This window comes from Thamnophis elegans, chromosome 8 (genome assembly GCF_009769535.1).
Source record: "Thamnophis elegans isolate rThaEle1 chromosome 8, rThaEle1.pri, whole genome shotgun sequence".
NCBI classification, from domain to species: Eukaryota; Metazoa; Chordata; class Lepidosauria; order Squamata; family Colubridae; genus Thamnophis; species Thamnophis elegans.
Genome location: NC_045548.1, coordinates 18,703,261 through 18,719,637, shown reverse-complemented (window position 1 = coordinate 18,719,637; position 16,377 = coordinate 18,703,261).

The window sequence follows — 16,377 nt, the reverse complement described above, 5'->3', positions numbered from 1 at the left end:
CACGGTGCACATCACAGAGCCACGCGCCCTCCTCCTCCCCTACAGACTCACTGCCTGTTTTTCTCCTGGCCAGCACCGTCAGACCATGCCCACCTGCCACCCCCAAATTGTGCCTCACCACTAATGGGGTGCCCGGCATCCCTGCCAGTGGTGAAGAAGTGCCCCTGGCGCTGCTGGACTCTCCCCTCCCCTCGCTCGTTGTGGCGGGGGGTGGTGAAACTTTGCCCAGGGCACTGCTCTCCTCTCCCTGTTGGCTGTTATCCAGGAGAGGGGGCGCAGAACAATGGTTGCTGGCAGTGGACACTTAAGGGCGTAGGCTCTAAGAAGTGGCTGCCAGGGCACCCCCATTCCCTGCCCCACCTGCCACCCCCAAATTGTACCCCACCATGGGCATCTTAATAGACCCACGACACAGGTTTCCTTTGCTGCCTGCGCACTCCGGGTGGCTAGCAGCCAAGCCAAGCCGCCAAGCCACCAAGCCGCTAATCGGCCATCTGCATCTAATCTGCCTGCCCTGTGTCTGCACCCAGCTCCTGCACCTTCGCCCAACTGCGCTGCCCTCTCGCTTTTCTCTCTGCCTCCCCCAGACAATGGTGCTGGCCAGGAGAAAGCAGGCGGCGAGTCTGTAGAGGAGGAGGAGGGCACGTGGCTCTGCGATGTGCACTAGAGAACTCGGAAGGAAAGCATTTTCAGGTGGCAGCACGTGCTGGAACTGCCTGCCACCTGAAACAAGATGCACTTGTTTGGCGTCTGCACGCTCCCTTTTTGGAATTGGGGAGGGGACCCTGCAGCCCAAAAACTCTTCATCACAGTTCCCCAGGCAGCTTCAGGAATCAGGCGCCATGTGAAAGTGAGGATCCCCGCTACATGGAACCCCCCGAAAATGCGATGTGCGGAGCTGGTGGGTGGAGCTACATTCGGAGTATAAGACTCACCCAGATTTTCATCCTCTTTTGGGGGGTAAAAGGGTTATCTTATACTCCGAAAAATACGGTAAATGAAAGCTCCACTGGATATTGTGTCTATTTGGTGGCTCATTTTCTTATTGTATTATTAGTTAAGTTCAGGCTTCTTTATGCTTAGTTATACCCGTTTCATTCCCTTTAATCAGTTTGATTGTTTATTCTATGCCACTGTAATCAAAATATTTGATTTGCTGGCTGTAAAAGCAGGTTCAGCACTGCAAAGAAAAGGACCAGGTTAGGAATTGTAAAAGGCAGCATTCATCCATCATTCTTGTAGGAAACATCCAGAGATGCACAAATCATCCACTGGGGAGTTGCCAACAAAGGTTATTGAAGCAATGGACACTTTCTGAAACTGCCTCATTGGCTAGGGGTGATAAAATCCACTTTTTGCCCCATTCTCACATACTTTTAGCTTCAGACTTGTAGAATACTCCCTTTGACAGTGTAGCAAAATTAAGGGCTGCTGCTGGGGCCACATCGTAGAGGACTACCAATACATCAATGTCAGGTAGGATAAGCCTCTGGTGAATTTATCCTTCAAACTTTCTTTGGTTCTCACCTCCACAATGAACAATCCTAAGAAATAATTGACTCAGTGATTCACTAGAGAGTGATGGTGGAGCCTAGGATGATTTGGTCATGAAGGAGTACTTGGCAAGGATGTAATATGGTTTGCAAGGTTGGAATTGTGAGAGTGTTACAACCCTTCGGTACACAGGTTCCCCTATTTCCGTCCCCAGTAAGTAAGGAAGATGCTTGGGGATATAATTGCTCCTCCTTCCAGATCGGCTAGAAATGTTCCCAGCAAGAATTAGACTTCACATACCAGGAACTCATGAAGGCATCTAGTGCAACCAGCCTCTGAGGGAAGGAACAATACAGCAAGAAGTTGAGGATAGAATAGAATAGAATAGAATAAGTTTATTTATAGGCCGCCCTTTTCCCTGAGGGGACTCAGGGCGGCTAACAACTTATATGGGAGGGGATACATACAATGACATATAACATAACATGTAATTAAAAAAAATAAGCAACATTCATTCAGCATTCGGATGGGGGTGAATTATAATCTTTACCCCCAGGCCTGACGGGATAGCCAGATCTTGAGTGCTGTGCGGAAGGTCTGGAGGGTGGTGAGGGTACGAATCTCCACGGGGAGATCGTTCCAAAGGGTTGGAGCTGCTACTGAAAAGGCTCTTCTCCGCGAAGTGGCCAGCCGGCACTGGCTGGCAGATGGCACTCGGAGGAGGCCTAATCTATGAGATCTAATGGGTCTCGAGGAGGTAATTGGCAGGAGGCGGTCTCTCAAGGATGGTACCTCATGAGTCAATTTGGTAGCATTGTGAATGGAAATCAACCATCTTTTAATTCCAAAGAGAGATTATAATCTGCCCCCTAGCAGGTCCTCAACAGTAGGACTTGAACCTTTCATATTCATCCATGTAATGTCAATAGGTGCATATATACCTCAGACTTCTCTTCCTATAAAAAAGGTGGAAAGAAACCAGTAGCCTTTGGCCAATGTAACCTTGCACAAATATATGAATGTACATTGTTTTTCAGTGAATTTTGGGGAATAGTAATGCAAAAAACAAAGGAGGACCTGATGGGTTCAGACAGCATTTAGCTACCCAACCAAAGGGACAGATTATAATTACTACCGTAGATGCCAGTCCAAAGGCCTATATCTTGACTCCTATGTGGATCTGATTACAGCTCCAGGTAGAATTTTTAGGGCCACTCCACAATGTCTCTGCATCTGTTGAGAGTATAGTTGAAGGTGGATTCTCATGTTATTAGCACTGGTGTAGTATCCTCTCCCTCTGAGTCAGGGGTGGGTTGCTGCTGGTGTTATTGCCAGTTCATAACCCGCGGACAATATGTGCGTGTGCAGTTCAATGTAAACTGTTCTGTGTGCATGCCCAAAACAATTTACAGTGAACTGCGTATGCGCAGTCACTAAAATCCAAAATGGTGATGACCAAGCGGCAGCAAGGAACTTGTTTGGGGGCGTGGCAGGCCTGGGTCGCTGCCGGTTCTGTGACCCAGGTCTGAATTCCACTACCAGTTCGGCCAAACCGGCAGCAATCCATCTCGGCTCTGAGTCTTTCCATTCAAAAGAGACTATGACACCCATGTTCTGTTAAGAAAGATTGAAACAAATTAGCAGAGTCACACTATATTTAGTAAGTACAATTTGGGGTAATCAGTGTTTGTGATTATTGAAAACAAATTTGTGACCTTGTCCTAAAGATGAGTGAACAGGTAGATGGATCATTAGTAGGAGGCAGCAGAACCTTAAACACAAGTATGTGAATTTGCAAGTAATTCCAGATCAGGGACCCCATCCCAATAGGAAGGTCAAATAAATAAGTGAGAGGAAGAAATAAACCATAGAGTTAGAGAAAGCAAAAGAGATATGAAGTGATGGGAAGAGGACAGAGTCAGGGGCAAGAAGCACCCCTAAGTACTTTGCTGCAGACCATGCATGGATTCCATGCCAAATCGAGGGAGAAAAGACATTGCTTGGGAATTGACACCAGGTGTTAGATTAGCATAAGAAACTGCAAGGGACTGGTAAAGGTAAAGGTTCCCCTCGCACATATGTATGTGCTAGTCATTACTACTCTGGAGGGCAGTGCTCATCTCTGTTTCAAAGCCAAAGAGCCAGCGCTGTCCAAAGACGTCTTCGTGGCCTTGTGGTCGGCATGACTAAATGCTAAAGGCACATGGAACGCTGTTATCTTCCCACCAAAGTGATCTCTATTTTTCTACTTGCATTTTTCTGTGCTTTCAATCTGTTAGGTTGGCAGAAGCTGGGACAAGTAATGGGAGCTCACTCCGTTAAACTGCACTAGGGATTCGAACCGCCAAACTGCCAACCTTTCTGATCAACAAGCTCAGCATCTTTGCCACTGAGCCACTGCATCCCTGCAAGAGACTGGGGGGTACTGCAAATCAAGGGAAAGAAGAACTTTGGTTTTGTAATGAGAGATTATCTAAAATTAAAGATTGAAGATGAATGGTGACTAAAAAAGTCAAAGTAGAAAAGAGGTCAAATGCTTCTGTTTATATATGACAAAGAGAAAGAAGTCAAGGAATTTGAGGTAACCTTGGGGAAGATACGATAGAGCTGTTAAGGAAGGAACTTGGAGAAGAGATTACACATCCAAAGATAGAAGGAAGTGTGAGAAAGAAACTCAAAGAAACCCTGCCTTCATTTTCCTCAGTATAAGATGGAACAGAAAGAATCCTGGACAAGCTTTCAAGATTTTATTAATATACCTGCTTTAATAAAGCTAATATACCTACTCTAATAAAACTATATTCCCCATGCCCTTGGTAACACAATTTCAGCTCTCTCTGGAAATCCCACAATTTTAATTATTTCCTACTGTGAGATATAATTTCTTTCTCAGTCTCATAATTGGAATTAGTTTGATCAGGACCCAAGAGAGACCACATCTAAGAAGAAGGCATGAGATCCAGTAGAAACTATAGCACAAGATTATCTGAAAAGCTTTGTTGTAAAGTATATTAATTGAAAGGAAAATAATGGTTCACATTATTCAATGTTCACTTGTATTCAGTTCCTTAATTTAGCAGCTGAAAGACTTACAGACTTGGTAGATCATCTAGAAAATAGTATATATAATTAAAGACTTTTAAGAGAATAAAAACAATGCAAATTTTGAAAGAAAAAAGTAGAGCAAGTAAAGGATTAAGTAATTAAAAAGATGTAAAGAAAGAAAAAGAAAAGCAAAAAAAAACCCTTTTCTTACAGCAGTAACAGGTACACTTATATTTTACCCTCCCTTTCTAAGGTTTACCACATAATATTTGTTTTTTCTTCTTCTTTTGCTTTCTAATAATCCAACCCATAAATGAAAATTTCAATTTTTTTCAGCCAAAAGCCAAAAGGCATCACTTATAAATGTAATTGTTGTTCTTTAATCAAACAAGTCAATTTTGCAATCTTTGCTAATTCTGTCATCTTCGTCAGCCATTTCTCCACTGTGGGAACTTTCCATTTTTGTTCATATAATAATTTTGAAACAGTTATCATATAGTATGAAAATGAAACCATCTTCTATATCTCTTTTCTAATTGTCTATTCAGTAGTCCCATCAAGAAAACTTCTGGTTTCAGCCAAAGATTCCCCTTGCACATATGTGCTAGTCATTCCCGACTGTAGGGGGCAGTGCTCATCTCTGTTTCAAAGCTGAAGAGCCATGTCCGAAGATGTCTCCATGGTCATGTGGCTGGCATGACTAAACACCGAAGGCTCATGGAACACTGTTACCCTCCCATCAGAGGTGGTCCCTATTTTTCTACTTACATTTTTACATGCTTTCGAACTGCTAGGTTGGCAGAATCTAGGAAAGTAACAGGAGCTCACTCCATTATGTGGTGCTAGTGATTCAAACCCCCAAACGGCTGACCTTTCTGATTGACAAGCTGAGCATCTTAGCCACAGAGCCACTGCGTCCCTTCAGCCAAAATACTTCTCCATTAATCATTTATGGTACTTGTTTTTTGAGAGAGAGATTCTGCTGGATAAACCAGAGCAGGGGTCACCAATCCCTGATCCATGGACCAGTACCAGTCTGCAGCCTGTTGGGAACCAGGCCATGCAAGCTGTGTGGTGAGTGTTTGAAGCATCATTTGCGTATGCATGGGATCTAGATTGTGCACATGAAACCATTCCCCAGCCGGCATTGATGCCACCACTGGTCTGTGGAGCCAGAAAGTTTGAGGACCATTGAACCAGTTAGTAACCAGAAAGAGAAAAAGCAGGAATATATCAGAATCTGGGCTCGTGTTGTCTTCCTTTTCAAGATTTGCATGTCATTTCCAGAGAGGTGTAGTGGCCTAGAGGTGGAACTCTCACCTCACATTCAGGAGGGATGTGAGTTCGATCCTAGGTAACAGCAGATATTTCTCTCTCTGGACACAATGAGTATTTATCTGTGGTGAACTCTGCATTGGTGACAGGAAGGGCATCCGGCCAGTAAACACTTAGCTCCAGTGAGTTCCCCCTACTCCACCCAATTACAGGGTCATTAAAAGATGGGGGGAAATTGCATAGACCTGCCCTAAGTAAAGTTTAAAATTTCCTAATTGGAACAGATCACAAATATTTTTAAATCACTTCTCTGAGGTGGAGGAGCCAACGTCGCAACGATACGGACGTGCGGTCTCGATGCTCTGAGACTGCAGCTGATACTTTTACTGCTGGGTGGTCCAATCGAACCTAAACCATCCTGCAGAGACAGTGAACAGAAAGAATACATTTTGCTGATCTCAGGGACATCGCAAAGTCCCTGATCGATCCAAGAGAAGTTCTTCAAGCCGGCAACAAAAAATCCAGCCACTAGGCTGATGAAGTTGGTGCAGCTCCAAAATGGAAGGATACGGAAAGAGAAAGTGTTTCCAGCTGGTGAGGAATTTTTATCGTTTTAAAAGAGACTGCCTATAAAAAACTTAGTTAATTTAAATTTGAGAACAGAAGAAATAAGCGGCAAAATTAAGCTTTGAATGGTTTTGGACAGTGGGTTATCTTACTTTTTAAATGCTATATTCATGGATGGAATTTAAGCAAGCCTTTTAAACAAATGGATTAAGTTTTCTTCTTCTATTTTTTTCTTTTATTATTATTCTTGGTAACCTATGGACTAATATTAGAATATTACTATATTAGAACAGATTCTGTAGAAAAAAAAGAAAAAAACTCATAATATATGCAGCACTTCATCTTAATATATTTATCTACAAATCCTATCTCCTCAAAAGGTGTATTGTGCTTCCAGGGAAACATTCAGGCAGTCCTCTTTAGCAACCACAATTTGGACTGGCAATTCAGTCATTAAGCAAAGTGATAGTAAAACTATGACTGTATTTAACTATCTTAGCTTCCCTTTGCTTTATAGGCCTGCAAAAGTTATAAAAGTTATAATGTTATAACTATTTTTTATAAAAGTTATAAATATGATGGTTGGTTGTAAAGTTATTATTTTATCACTGTTATAATTGTCAATAAACAAGACTCACTAAACATGGACTATTTGTGCATGATCTAAGGCAGATTATAGAATGTTGTTATAATAGCTCACTGACATTATTTAGTTCAGCGGTCCCCAACCTTTCTGCCTCCATGGACTGGCAGTGATGGCGGGAAGCAGGGAGGAGGGAATTGTTTTACACTCATAAATAGTGCTTCACACACTCACCTACCACTTGTGTGACCCATTTCCCAATGGTCTGCAGCCTAGTATTGGTCTGCAGACTGGGGGTTGTGGACCATTGATTTGGTTTATAGTGTGAATTTCATATACAGGTGGAAAAGCTCAATTATATCTAACTGAATATCATTGTCAAGGTTCCGGCTAATGAACCCAAGCAAATCAGAACTCAGAGACTTACATCTCTTTCAAAGAACTTCTTTTTTGGGCACAATTGGGTACATCATATCAGCACAACTAAGTGTAGTTGTGCAACTTTGAATATTTCCTGCAGTTTTAGTATAGTTAAAATGATCCACTCTCCAAGTGTCACATTGTCCAATTAGGTTAATTGGTGGGCTCCTTAGGCACTCATCTCCATCTTCACTTGACACCTGTGGAGTTGACTTTGGTTCCCATAAGCTAGATCGGTGTTGTGTCTGGCAGTGCATTCCAGCCTTTTTTCCCCCATCCACCCATACTGTGTGGCAACTGAGAACCAATAAAATGGCTTCTGCCAGGTTTGGTTTGAAGTTGACAATCTTATCTTGTATATATTTTTCTGGGTTCTTAGGTCATCTTTGGAAACCATTTTCTAAGTGTCCAGCCAATCAAGTTGGTCAGATACCATCCTACTTTTCAGTTTATGGTCCAGTGTCTTCCACTTGCTAGATTGTTAAGGGTCCACAATGTTAGGTGTTGATGCATTCCATAGATTCAGAGGTGGGTTGCTCCCAGTTTGGCCTGGTTCAGCCGAACAGTACTGGTAATCTTGCCTGGGACACAGAACTGGCAGCAACCCAGTCTGGCCACACCCCCAAACTGGTTCCTCGGTCTCAGATGCCGTTGCTGGCATCTTTTTTATTAGCTTTTAATGGTCTTCGCACATGTTGCAGAATCATTTACAGCAAACTGTGCATATGCGTGAACAACACGCAGCCGGCAAAGTGCACGTGAAGCAAACCGGTACCATAGATTGTAATGATCATACCCTGGAAAGGACCATTTAGACCACTGAGCGCAGCCCTTGCTTGGATACGATAGATGCCACTTGAAAACATTCAGTCAAGAGAAGACCACCATTTCAATTGGTACTTGCTTCTACTGTTAGACTGTTTTTATTATTACGAACTTTATCCATTCATTTGAAAACTGCCTTTTCCTGTAACTTTTTTTCCATTCCATTATTTCAGCTATTCAAAGACAACCATTTTCTCCCGGGCATTTTCAGATTTTAACAGTGAATTTGCATAATTCTTAGCTAACAGCATGTATCATATGGCTTTTAAATATTCTCTATTAAAAAAAAAGTTGTGTGCTAATTATTGTCTTACCATGCTGACTTCTTTATTCTTCTAACTTATTATCTACCCAAAACATTTGGCAATTGAAGTTTTAAAATATCATACAAAAATACTTACATGCATATTTAAACCAAAGATAAACCAACTGTAACAACAAAATGGTTCAGAGAAAATTTAAGTGTATAACCCTTATGGAATATCTGTGCAATTGAACATGCTGTCAGCGTTCCAAATATCATTCAAAATTAAATCAGAGTCCAAGGCAGAACTTTCCTCAAACTTCCAATTTATTAAGAGAGACAGGTTGGCACATCTGTGGAAAACCCGAATCTGAAAGCTTCCTGGGTTTTCCACCCAGTTGAAAGTTCATGATCTTGCCCCTACACCCACAAGTCCATCACATGGTCCAATCTTCCACTGCCACACTGGTAGTTCCATCCATCTAGTTCTGGTCAGGTGCAGAGGTGCAGAGACAAAGAATGACCTTAAGCTTCTAGAAAGGAATTTTTTATTTTGACAACAACACTTTCTACTCCTTACTATTCCCCCTCCCAATTACCCCACTAATGAAACAGCATAGTAAAATAATAGAGAGTGTGGCAGATCAAAGATCCTAAAAGGAATATGACTGTAGGCCTGACACAAGGAAGTCTAGTCCATTACAAAAAGCCTACAACCTCTTATACAGTTCTTTAACTATGTAACCATGGCTATCATTATGGATATCCATTAACTGCAAAAACTGACCACATTAAAAGCATTATCCTTATCATCTGAGTGGAAACTTAGATTTGTTATTCATTACTGACAACCCAGAAATATATCCTAAAATGCTTAATGTAAGAAGTAGAGTAATAGGTAGACAAAAATCACATTGTTGTGCATTATCTATTCCTATATATCTGAAAGTCACATATTTATCTTATTCTGGGTATGTTGGTATATGAGTTACTTTATGTTCTTAAATTGCACTATGCATCTTTTAGATCATTAAAGGTGGATAGGAAAATTAAACAAATTAATATTAGAAGAAACAGTGGATGGTGAGAATCATTAAATTGATTTTTACACCACTGCTTATTAAATTATGCCACAGGTATAGGTTAATATGCATTGAAAATAACAAGATGGCTTAATATAATAGCAGATGTGAAATTAATTTATCTACAGAATTACAGTACAATAATAATTTATCTGTAGAATTGCAGTACTATGAATCTTTTTCTTCTATTTCAAACATTACTGAAATTTACAAATTTGGTGAATTGGACGGAAGTAACGTGATCACTGCACAATGAGGCTCCAAGATTATGGAATTTACTAATTGATTTATCAACTCATTATTTTTAACATTTTTTTTTACAAGTTGTATAGATAATTTTACAATTCCTTTGTATCTCTGGAATTCAGACTGTATATATGAGTGTGAAAAGGACTCCTAGCTTTTTACTGAGGTATTGGGATTGTACAGGCACAGTAGAAAGTATAGAAAGAGAGAAGCTTAAGATCTGAAGGGAAATATGAAGTTATGGGCAATGTTTTTGTTTTATTATTTCACTATTTTTGTTTTATGTGTTTTATTATTATTATGAGCCACTCAGAGTAGCTTAAGATAGCCGGCCATATAATTTTTTTAAAACAAATTAGTAATAAATACTCGGACTTCACCAGCCAGCATAGCCATTTTTGAGAATTCTGAAACCATATTTCAACATATCGAAAAGTTGCCAACTATAAATAACATTTATTGATTGATAGTGTACATTCTAGTCTTAGTGGATTGTAGCATTAACACATATCATCCCAACAATCTAATCTGTTCCAAAAAAGAGAAGCCAGTTACTCCTTGTAGATCAATTGCCAATGTTAACAATAGAGGGAAATTGGACTTAATAGAATGGCCAATATCTCAATAAGCACTTGTGATCTACAAAGCTCTCAATTTGATGAATTTGATCATATTTCTAGTACAAACATGTTTGAAGAGACTGAGAGGGGTAAATCTCTCTGTGTCTCTTTGTTTTTTCCATGTGTTTTGAAGCATCACAAAGCTAATAAGGCCTGTCATTGTCACCTTCTTACTGTACACACTTGTCATACTAAAACACATTAGAGAATTGATAAGTCAAATTCAGTCCACATTATATTCAGAAACTACAGTATGTAATGACTGCCAGGATCTATTTAAACTGGATATGCTAGAATCAGTGATGTGCGGTGAGCTTCATGGCCGGTGAGGCAAGCGCAAAAACTCCGCCGAAGCCCCAGCACCACGTCCGCCATAGAGCGGGACCCTCACCGGCCATAAAGCTCACCGCACGTCACTGATGTATAACCACCCTTGGCAGGACCTCCTGCCCCACCTCCCTCCACCCAGGACCTCCCCCCACGTCCCTCCACAAGCCCCCAATTGTGAGGTGGTTGCTGGTTCTGTGAGCTTCCTGGCACTGTCCTTTATAATTTCCCACAATGCCTTGATGGTTTTTATTCCAGTGGCTTTGTCTTTCCTGTCTTTAGGGTTAGGGAAAAACTGGTTTCATTTGCAGTCTTTTGAGGGGGATTCTTATTTTTTGGTGTTTTCCTGGCACTGTCATAGTTTGTATGGGTGTGGGCGTGGGTGTTTAATGTCCAGGTCACGGCCACCGCCCACCGCCTCATCCCCCGCCTCCTCCATCCCCGCCACTATGTTTGACAGGTGTCTTGTGTTTATGGCGGACATAAATGTGAGATGCCTGTCAGACACAGTGGTGAGAACGTTGCTTCTTGCCACTGCCGCGCTCTTGCCTCACCAACCATAATCCTCACCGCAGGTCACTGGTCAGAACACATAACTATATAAATGTAATGATGAGAATAGCTGGGAATCATAACCAGGTCTACATCTCGGGCAAAAATAGGCTTGGGGTGGTGGTGTTTAAAAATACAATTACTATATATGTATACTTTTTTCTCTTTTAAAAAAGAAGGAGGAAGATATATGTTAAAATTAAATATGTATATTGAAAAGGAATTATAAATACCATCAACATAAAATGGAGCTTGCTCAAAGGCTGAAATATACCAAGTAAATGAGAGGAAGAGTGCAAAGTAGAGGAGAGAGGTAAGGGAAAAAGAGAGGGATAGGAGAGAGGGTGGGGGGGAGAGGGGAGAGAAAGAAGGAGTGGAAAGAGGAGAGATGAGAAGGAGAGAGGAAGGGGAAGTAGAGAAGAGAAGGACAACAGAGGGAAGAAAGGAGGCAGGGAGGAGGTGGAGAGAGGGAGAAGAAAGTGATGGATAGGGTACAAACATGGTGTATGGAGACCAGAAGAGCCAATAATTGTTTTTGGGAGTTGATAATAAGATGAATTGATGTAAACATTTAACAATATAATATGATGTTGGTTATGTAATAGTATACATGTGCTATTTGATATGAAAATGAAAAAAAACTTTGTGTGTGTGTGTGTGTGTGTGTATGTGTGTGTGTGTGTGTGTGTACTGGTCCAACACCTTAAAGCCACAGGACAGGAAAATTGACTTTAAAAAGACCAGATCTATTGCCAAGGCTGAACATTTTAACAACAGAATAATCAGAGAAGCCATCGAGATAGAAAAACTGCCACACAGCATGAAAAGGTGGGACGATACCTCCCGCCTGCCAGCCATTTGGAAGCCTGCCCTTATTGATAAATGAGTCCCTAACATGAGGAATGACACCAGGCCCACACTCACAAGAGCCACACAGGATGTCACCACCAAACATCCACAAAGAAAGCAGACAAAAACCCACACTAATGATGAGGCACGACCAAGGATCAGAAGCCAGACCGCAACTGCACCATTAGCCACTTTAAACCCCTCCTATTCTTACATGAAACACAAACCCCCAATCAATCAGAACACACCTCCACCCAATCAGAACACAGCCAAGCCCCCACCCAATCAGCTCAAACCCCCACTGGCAGTTAAAAGGAAGAAACAGCCGAGATCTCACATTACTCCTGGAAGCACGAAGCCTGAAGATGATGAATGAGACTTCGTCGAAACGTCGCCAAGACACCTCCAATGTTACGTGGGAGAAAACCCGAATAACCAAAGACCTACATACTAACACCCGTGAAAACCTCAGAAAACACACACACACACACACACACACACACACATATATAGTGGTTAACACATCTGCCTATGATGCAATACAGCATAGATTCTAATCCCAGTAAGGGTATGGCTAGCTGATGACAGCTAAATAGCTTGAAATAGATCTATACTAGTCTCCCTTTATTTATTTATCAGCACAAATACAACACAAATGTAACAAAGGCAACAGTAAAAATATTGGGTTTCTGTCTGGATGGTCTCTTGTGACGAGCCGATGGACAGAGAATGGAAGCAGTTGACTTCCTCCCATGTTTGGGCATACCAGAGGTTGTGACTTTAAATACATACCTATTACCCTGGCTCAGCTGATAAGGAGAAGGACCTTGTGGCTTAGTGGTTAACACATCTGCCTAAAATGCAATACAGCACAGGTTCTAATCCCAGTAAGGGTATGGCTAGCTGATGAGAGCTAAATAGCTTGAAATAGATCTACACTAGTCTCCCTTTATTTATTTATCAGCACAAATACAACACATAGTGTCATATGTACACACACACACACACACACACACACACATCTGGTTTTGGCAACAGGTGTGGGAACCCTAGAATAAGATGGGGTTCATTAAGTGGTTTATTTGACTGACTGACTGACTGACTGATCAATTGTAGATGCCAGTGTGTAGTGATTACTGCTTTTTATTGTTTTTAATGGGTTTTTATCTTTGTAAACTGTGTGGAGACACTGAGAGTAAATTGGGTAGCCATATTAATTTTCTTAAACAAATAAAGAAATACCAAAAATTGCTAAAACAAAGGGGAAGATACTTTCACATATTCCAGCTACTGCAAAATGCCTTCCTTTTTGTCAGTGGACAAATTTGGAATTTTTAGAGCACCTTCTGCGTACCCTCCCAAAATGGTTACGACTTATTTATTTATTTATATGATTTTTATAGCCACCCATCTCAGGAAATGACACTACCATAGTAGACATGGCCAATGATCAAAACCAGCTTTCTAAAAAGTAACATCCCTGTTTTCTATTTATTTTTATTTTTTCCAACCCACTAGGATACCTTAAAATGTGCACATTTCTGTTTAGAGTCTGTCCTTTCAGAGTACATGTTGAATTAACCCCCAACCAGAATAAGTATATTCTGTTAAACTATAACATTGGTTTAATTCAGGTTTAAAAGTACTGGCCATTAGGACAGAAATCAGAGAAAATAAATGTTTCTCTTGCTAAAATAAATCCCCATCTCGTTTGGCAAAGTTACATATTTTAGCAAAGTATAGCTAAAGCAAGACACACAGCAGCCGATAATTAATCTCAGCCTGTGGCTGGCAAAGGCAAGAGAAGACAATTATTCCTGGGAATAGCACCACAGCAGTTGCTCTATAAATGGCAATCAATGAGCTAGTTGCTGAACTTCTATTGGGAAATTCCAAAGGAAATGTTTTTAGAAATATTTTTTTCAGGATTTATTAGCAATAGTTGGACCAAGAAGAGAGTTGCAGGCTTTATACTGGAGAAAACGCCCAGCTAGAATTTCATGTCCCAAATGCTAGAGAAATGTTACATTTGCTCACTGAATCATAACTGTGCTTACCCAGTAGTTTCCATTTTTATCAATCAATCATTCAACACCTTAAGAAAGCTTGAAAGCCAAAAGTTAAAAATGAGCTCTGATTGTTTTAGATGCTCACTATTCTGCTATGTTCAGAACACTCTTGAGCTGTTTTCATTATCTTACCAGTTAGAGATAAAGCTAGAAATATTGAAGGGCCCTACTAATTTGTCGGTTCACCAACAAAAGGGCGAACGACAAAACCGTGCCCGACTAAACCGCGGTGACAAAACTGCGTGTTCTAAAGCACTCCGACGAATGAGCGCTGAATCGCGCCGACAACAGCGCGGCGACAGAAGCGCGCTGTAAAACTAAACCTAACCCTAAACCTAAATCTAACCTTAAACGTAACCCTAACCCTAAATGTAACGCTAAACCTAACCCTAAACCTAACCCTAAATGTAACGCTAAACCTAACCCTAAACCTAACCCTTAACCTAACCCTAAACCTAACCCTAACCCTAACTCTAACCCTAAACGTAACGCTAAACCTAACCCTAAACCTAACCCTAAACCTAACCCTTACCTTAACTTAAATCACCCTTCTGCCGACGCGCTGTTGTAAAGCGCCCTTCTGTCTCCACGCTGTTGTCGCCACGCTGTTGTTGCCGCGCTGTTGTCGCCACGTTGATGACGTTGTGGTTTTAGCGATGCGGTTTAGTCGGGCACGGTTTTGTCGTTCGCCCTTTTGTCGGGTCATGCAATTTGTCACATTGTTTGACTCCGGCAGCCTTATAAATATAGTAAATATTTTTCCTAGTGTATGTGGCAGGCATGCTGTGTAATACTTTATCTTTAAAGCAGGATGTCAAACTCGATTTCATTGAGGGCTGCATCAGGGTTGTGTTTGACCGCAAGGGTGAGCGTGGCAGGGTGGGCATGGCCAGCTTGATGCTACACGTGTCGGGGACACCCGTGGTGGCCCGAGCACTCTGCCAGCAAAAACAGGCTTCCAGTCTCCGTTTTCAGCTGGAAGGGCCTCCTGCAACCCTCTGCCATCAAAAATGGAGCCCTTGAGGGCTGCACGTTTTTGCTGGCAGAGGCACCACTGGTGGTCCTTCATGGTTTCCAGAGCAGCCCTGTGGGCCACATCTAAGCACCCTACAGGCTGGATCTGGCCTGCGGGCCTTGAGTTTGATACCCCTGCTTTGAAGTATTCTTTGAGCAAAATCAATCTCTTCTCTCTCTTTTTCTTCTGCTGTATTGAATCCCATGGAACCAAACATATTGCGTCAGTATCAGAATCAATATGAAAGTTTTAAGATCAGTAGCTGTATCTAGAAAAGCATTCAGATAATCAGAGAAGTTATAATGTACATTTCTAGATAAACATGCCAATTAGAAGGATGCAAAAGTTTGAAAGGCTGTTTAGGCTCAATGAAAGTTTGCACCAAAGTATGTACACCTTTTCAAAGCTGTTTCATGTGTGACATCACAGCATTAGTTTATGATTCTTTAAACATCTTAAATTGTCTAATGCTTGTAATATGATACCATCCAGCAGTCACAAAATTGGCATCAGGATCAACTCTTCTTTGTCTCAACTAGACTCTTGCCAATTGAAGCACGTGTTCAGCATACAACCAAGGAAATATTCCCAGCTGCTCCATTTCTGAAACAGAAAAAAAGTATTTTTTGTCTTCTACATTCAAAGAAGAATCTGGAAACCTGGGGAGAAAATGGAGCTAAAGTAATGTAGCTTCTCTGATTAAAAGTTACTATAAGAATCTGCAAATCCAGGGAAGAGGGGTTTTTTTGGCTTCAGGAATTCCATTTGTCTCCAAGCAATCGATAAACAATATCACTTAGAAAACCTAGGATTTTATTTCTTACTAGCTGGATACCCGTGCTTCATGACAAAAGCATGTGATTCACTAGGTTATGCAGGAGAAATTCAGTTCACAATCTGTTGGCTCAGTGGTAGCTGTTGATTGAAATACATATGGGAATATTGCTCCCACTGTCTTGAGTCTGGAAGCAGTTCCATAGGTGGAAGGTGTAGATATTTTGCTGAGGTACTGACGTTTAGTACTGTAAGGAGCGCCAGACCTCTCCTGAATGAAAGAGTGGAACGTCTGCCAGTTTGAACTGAGGTAACGGAATGTGAGGCAACCGGCAATTTGAACAGAGTTCTTTTCAGGTGGAGAGGGGGAGTAGAATGTCTAACTCCTTA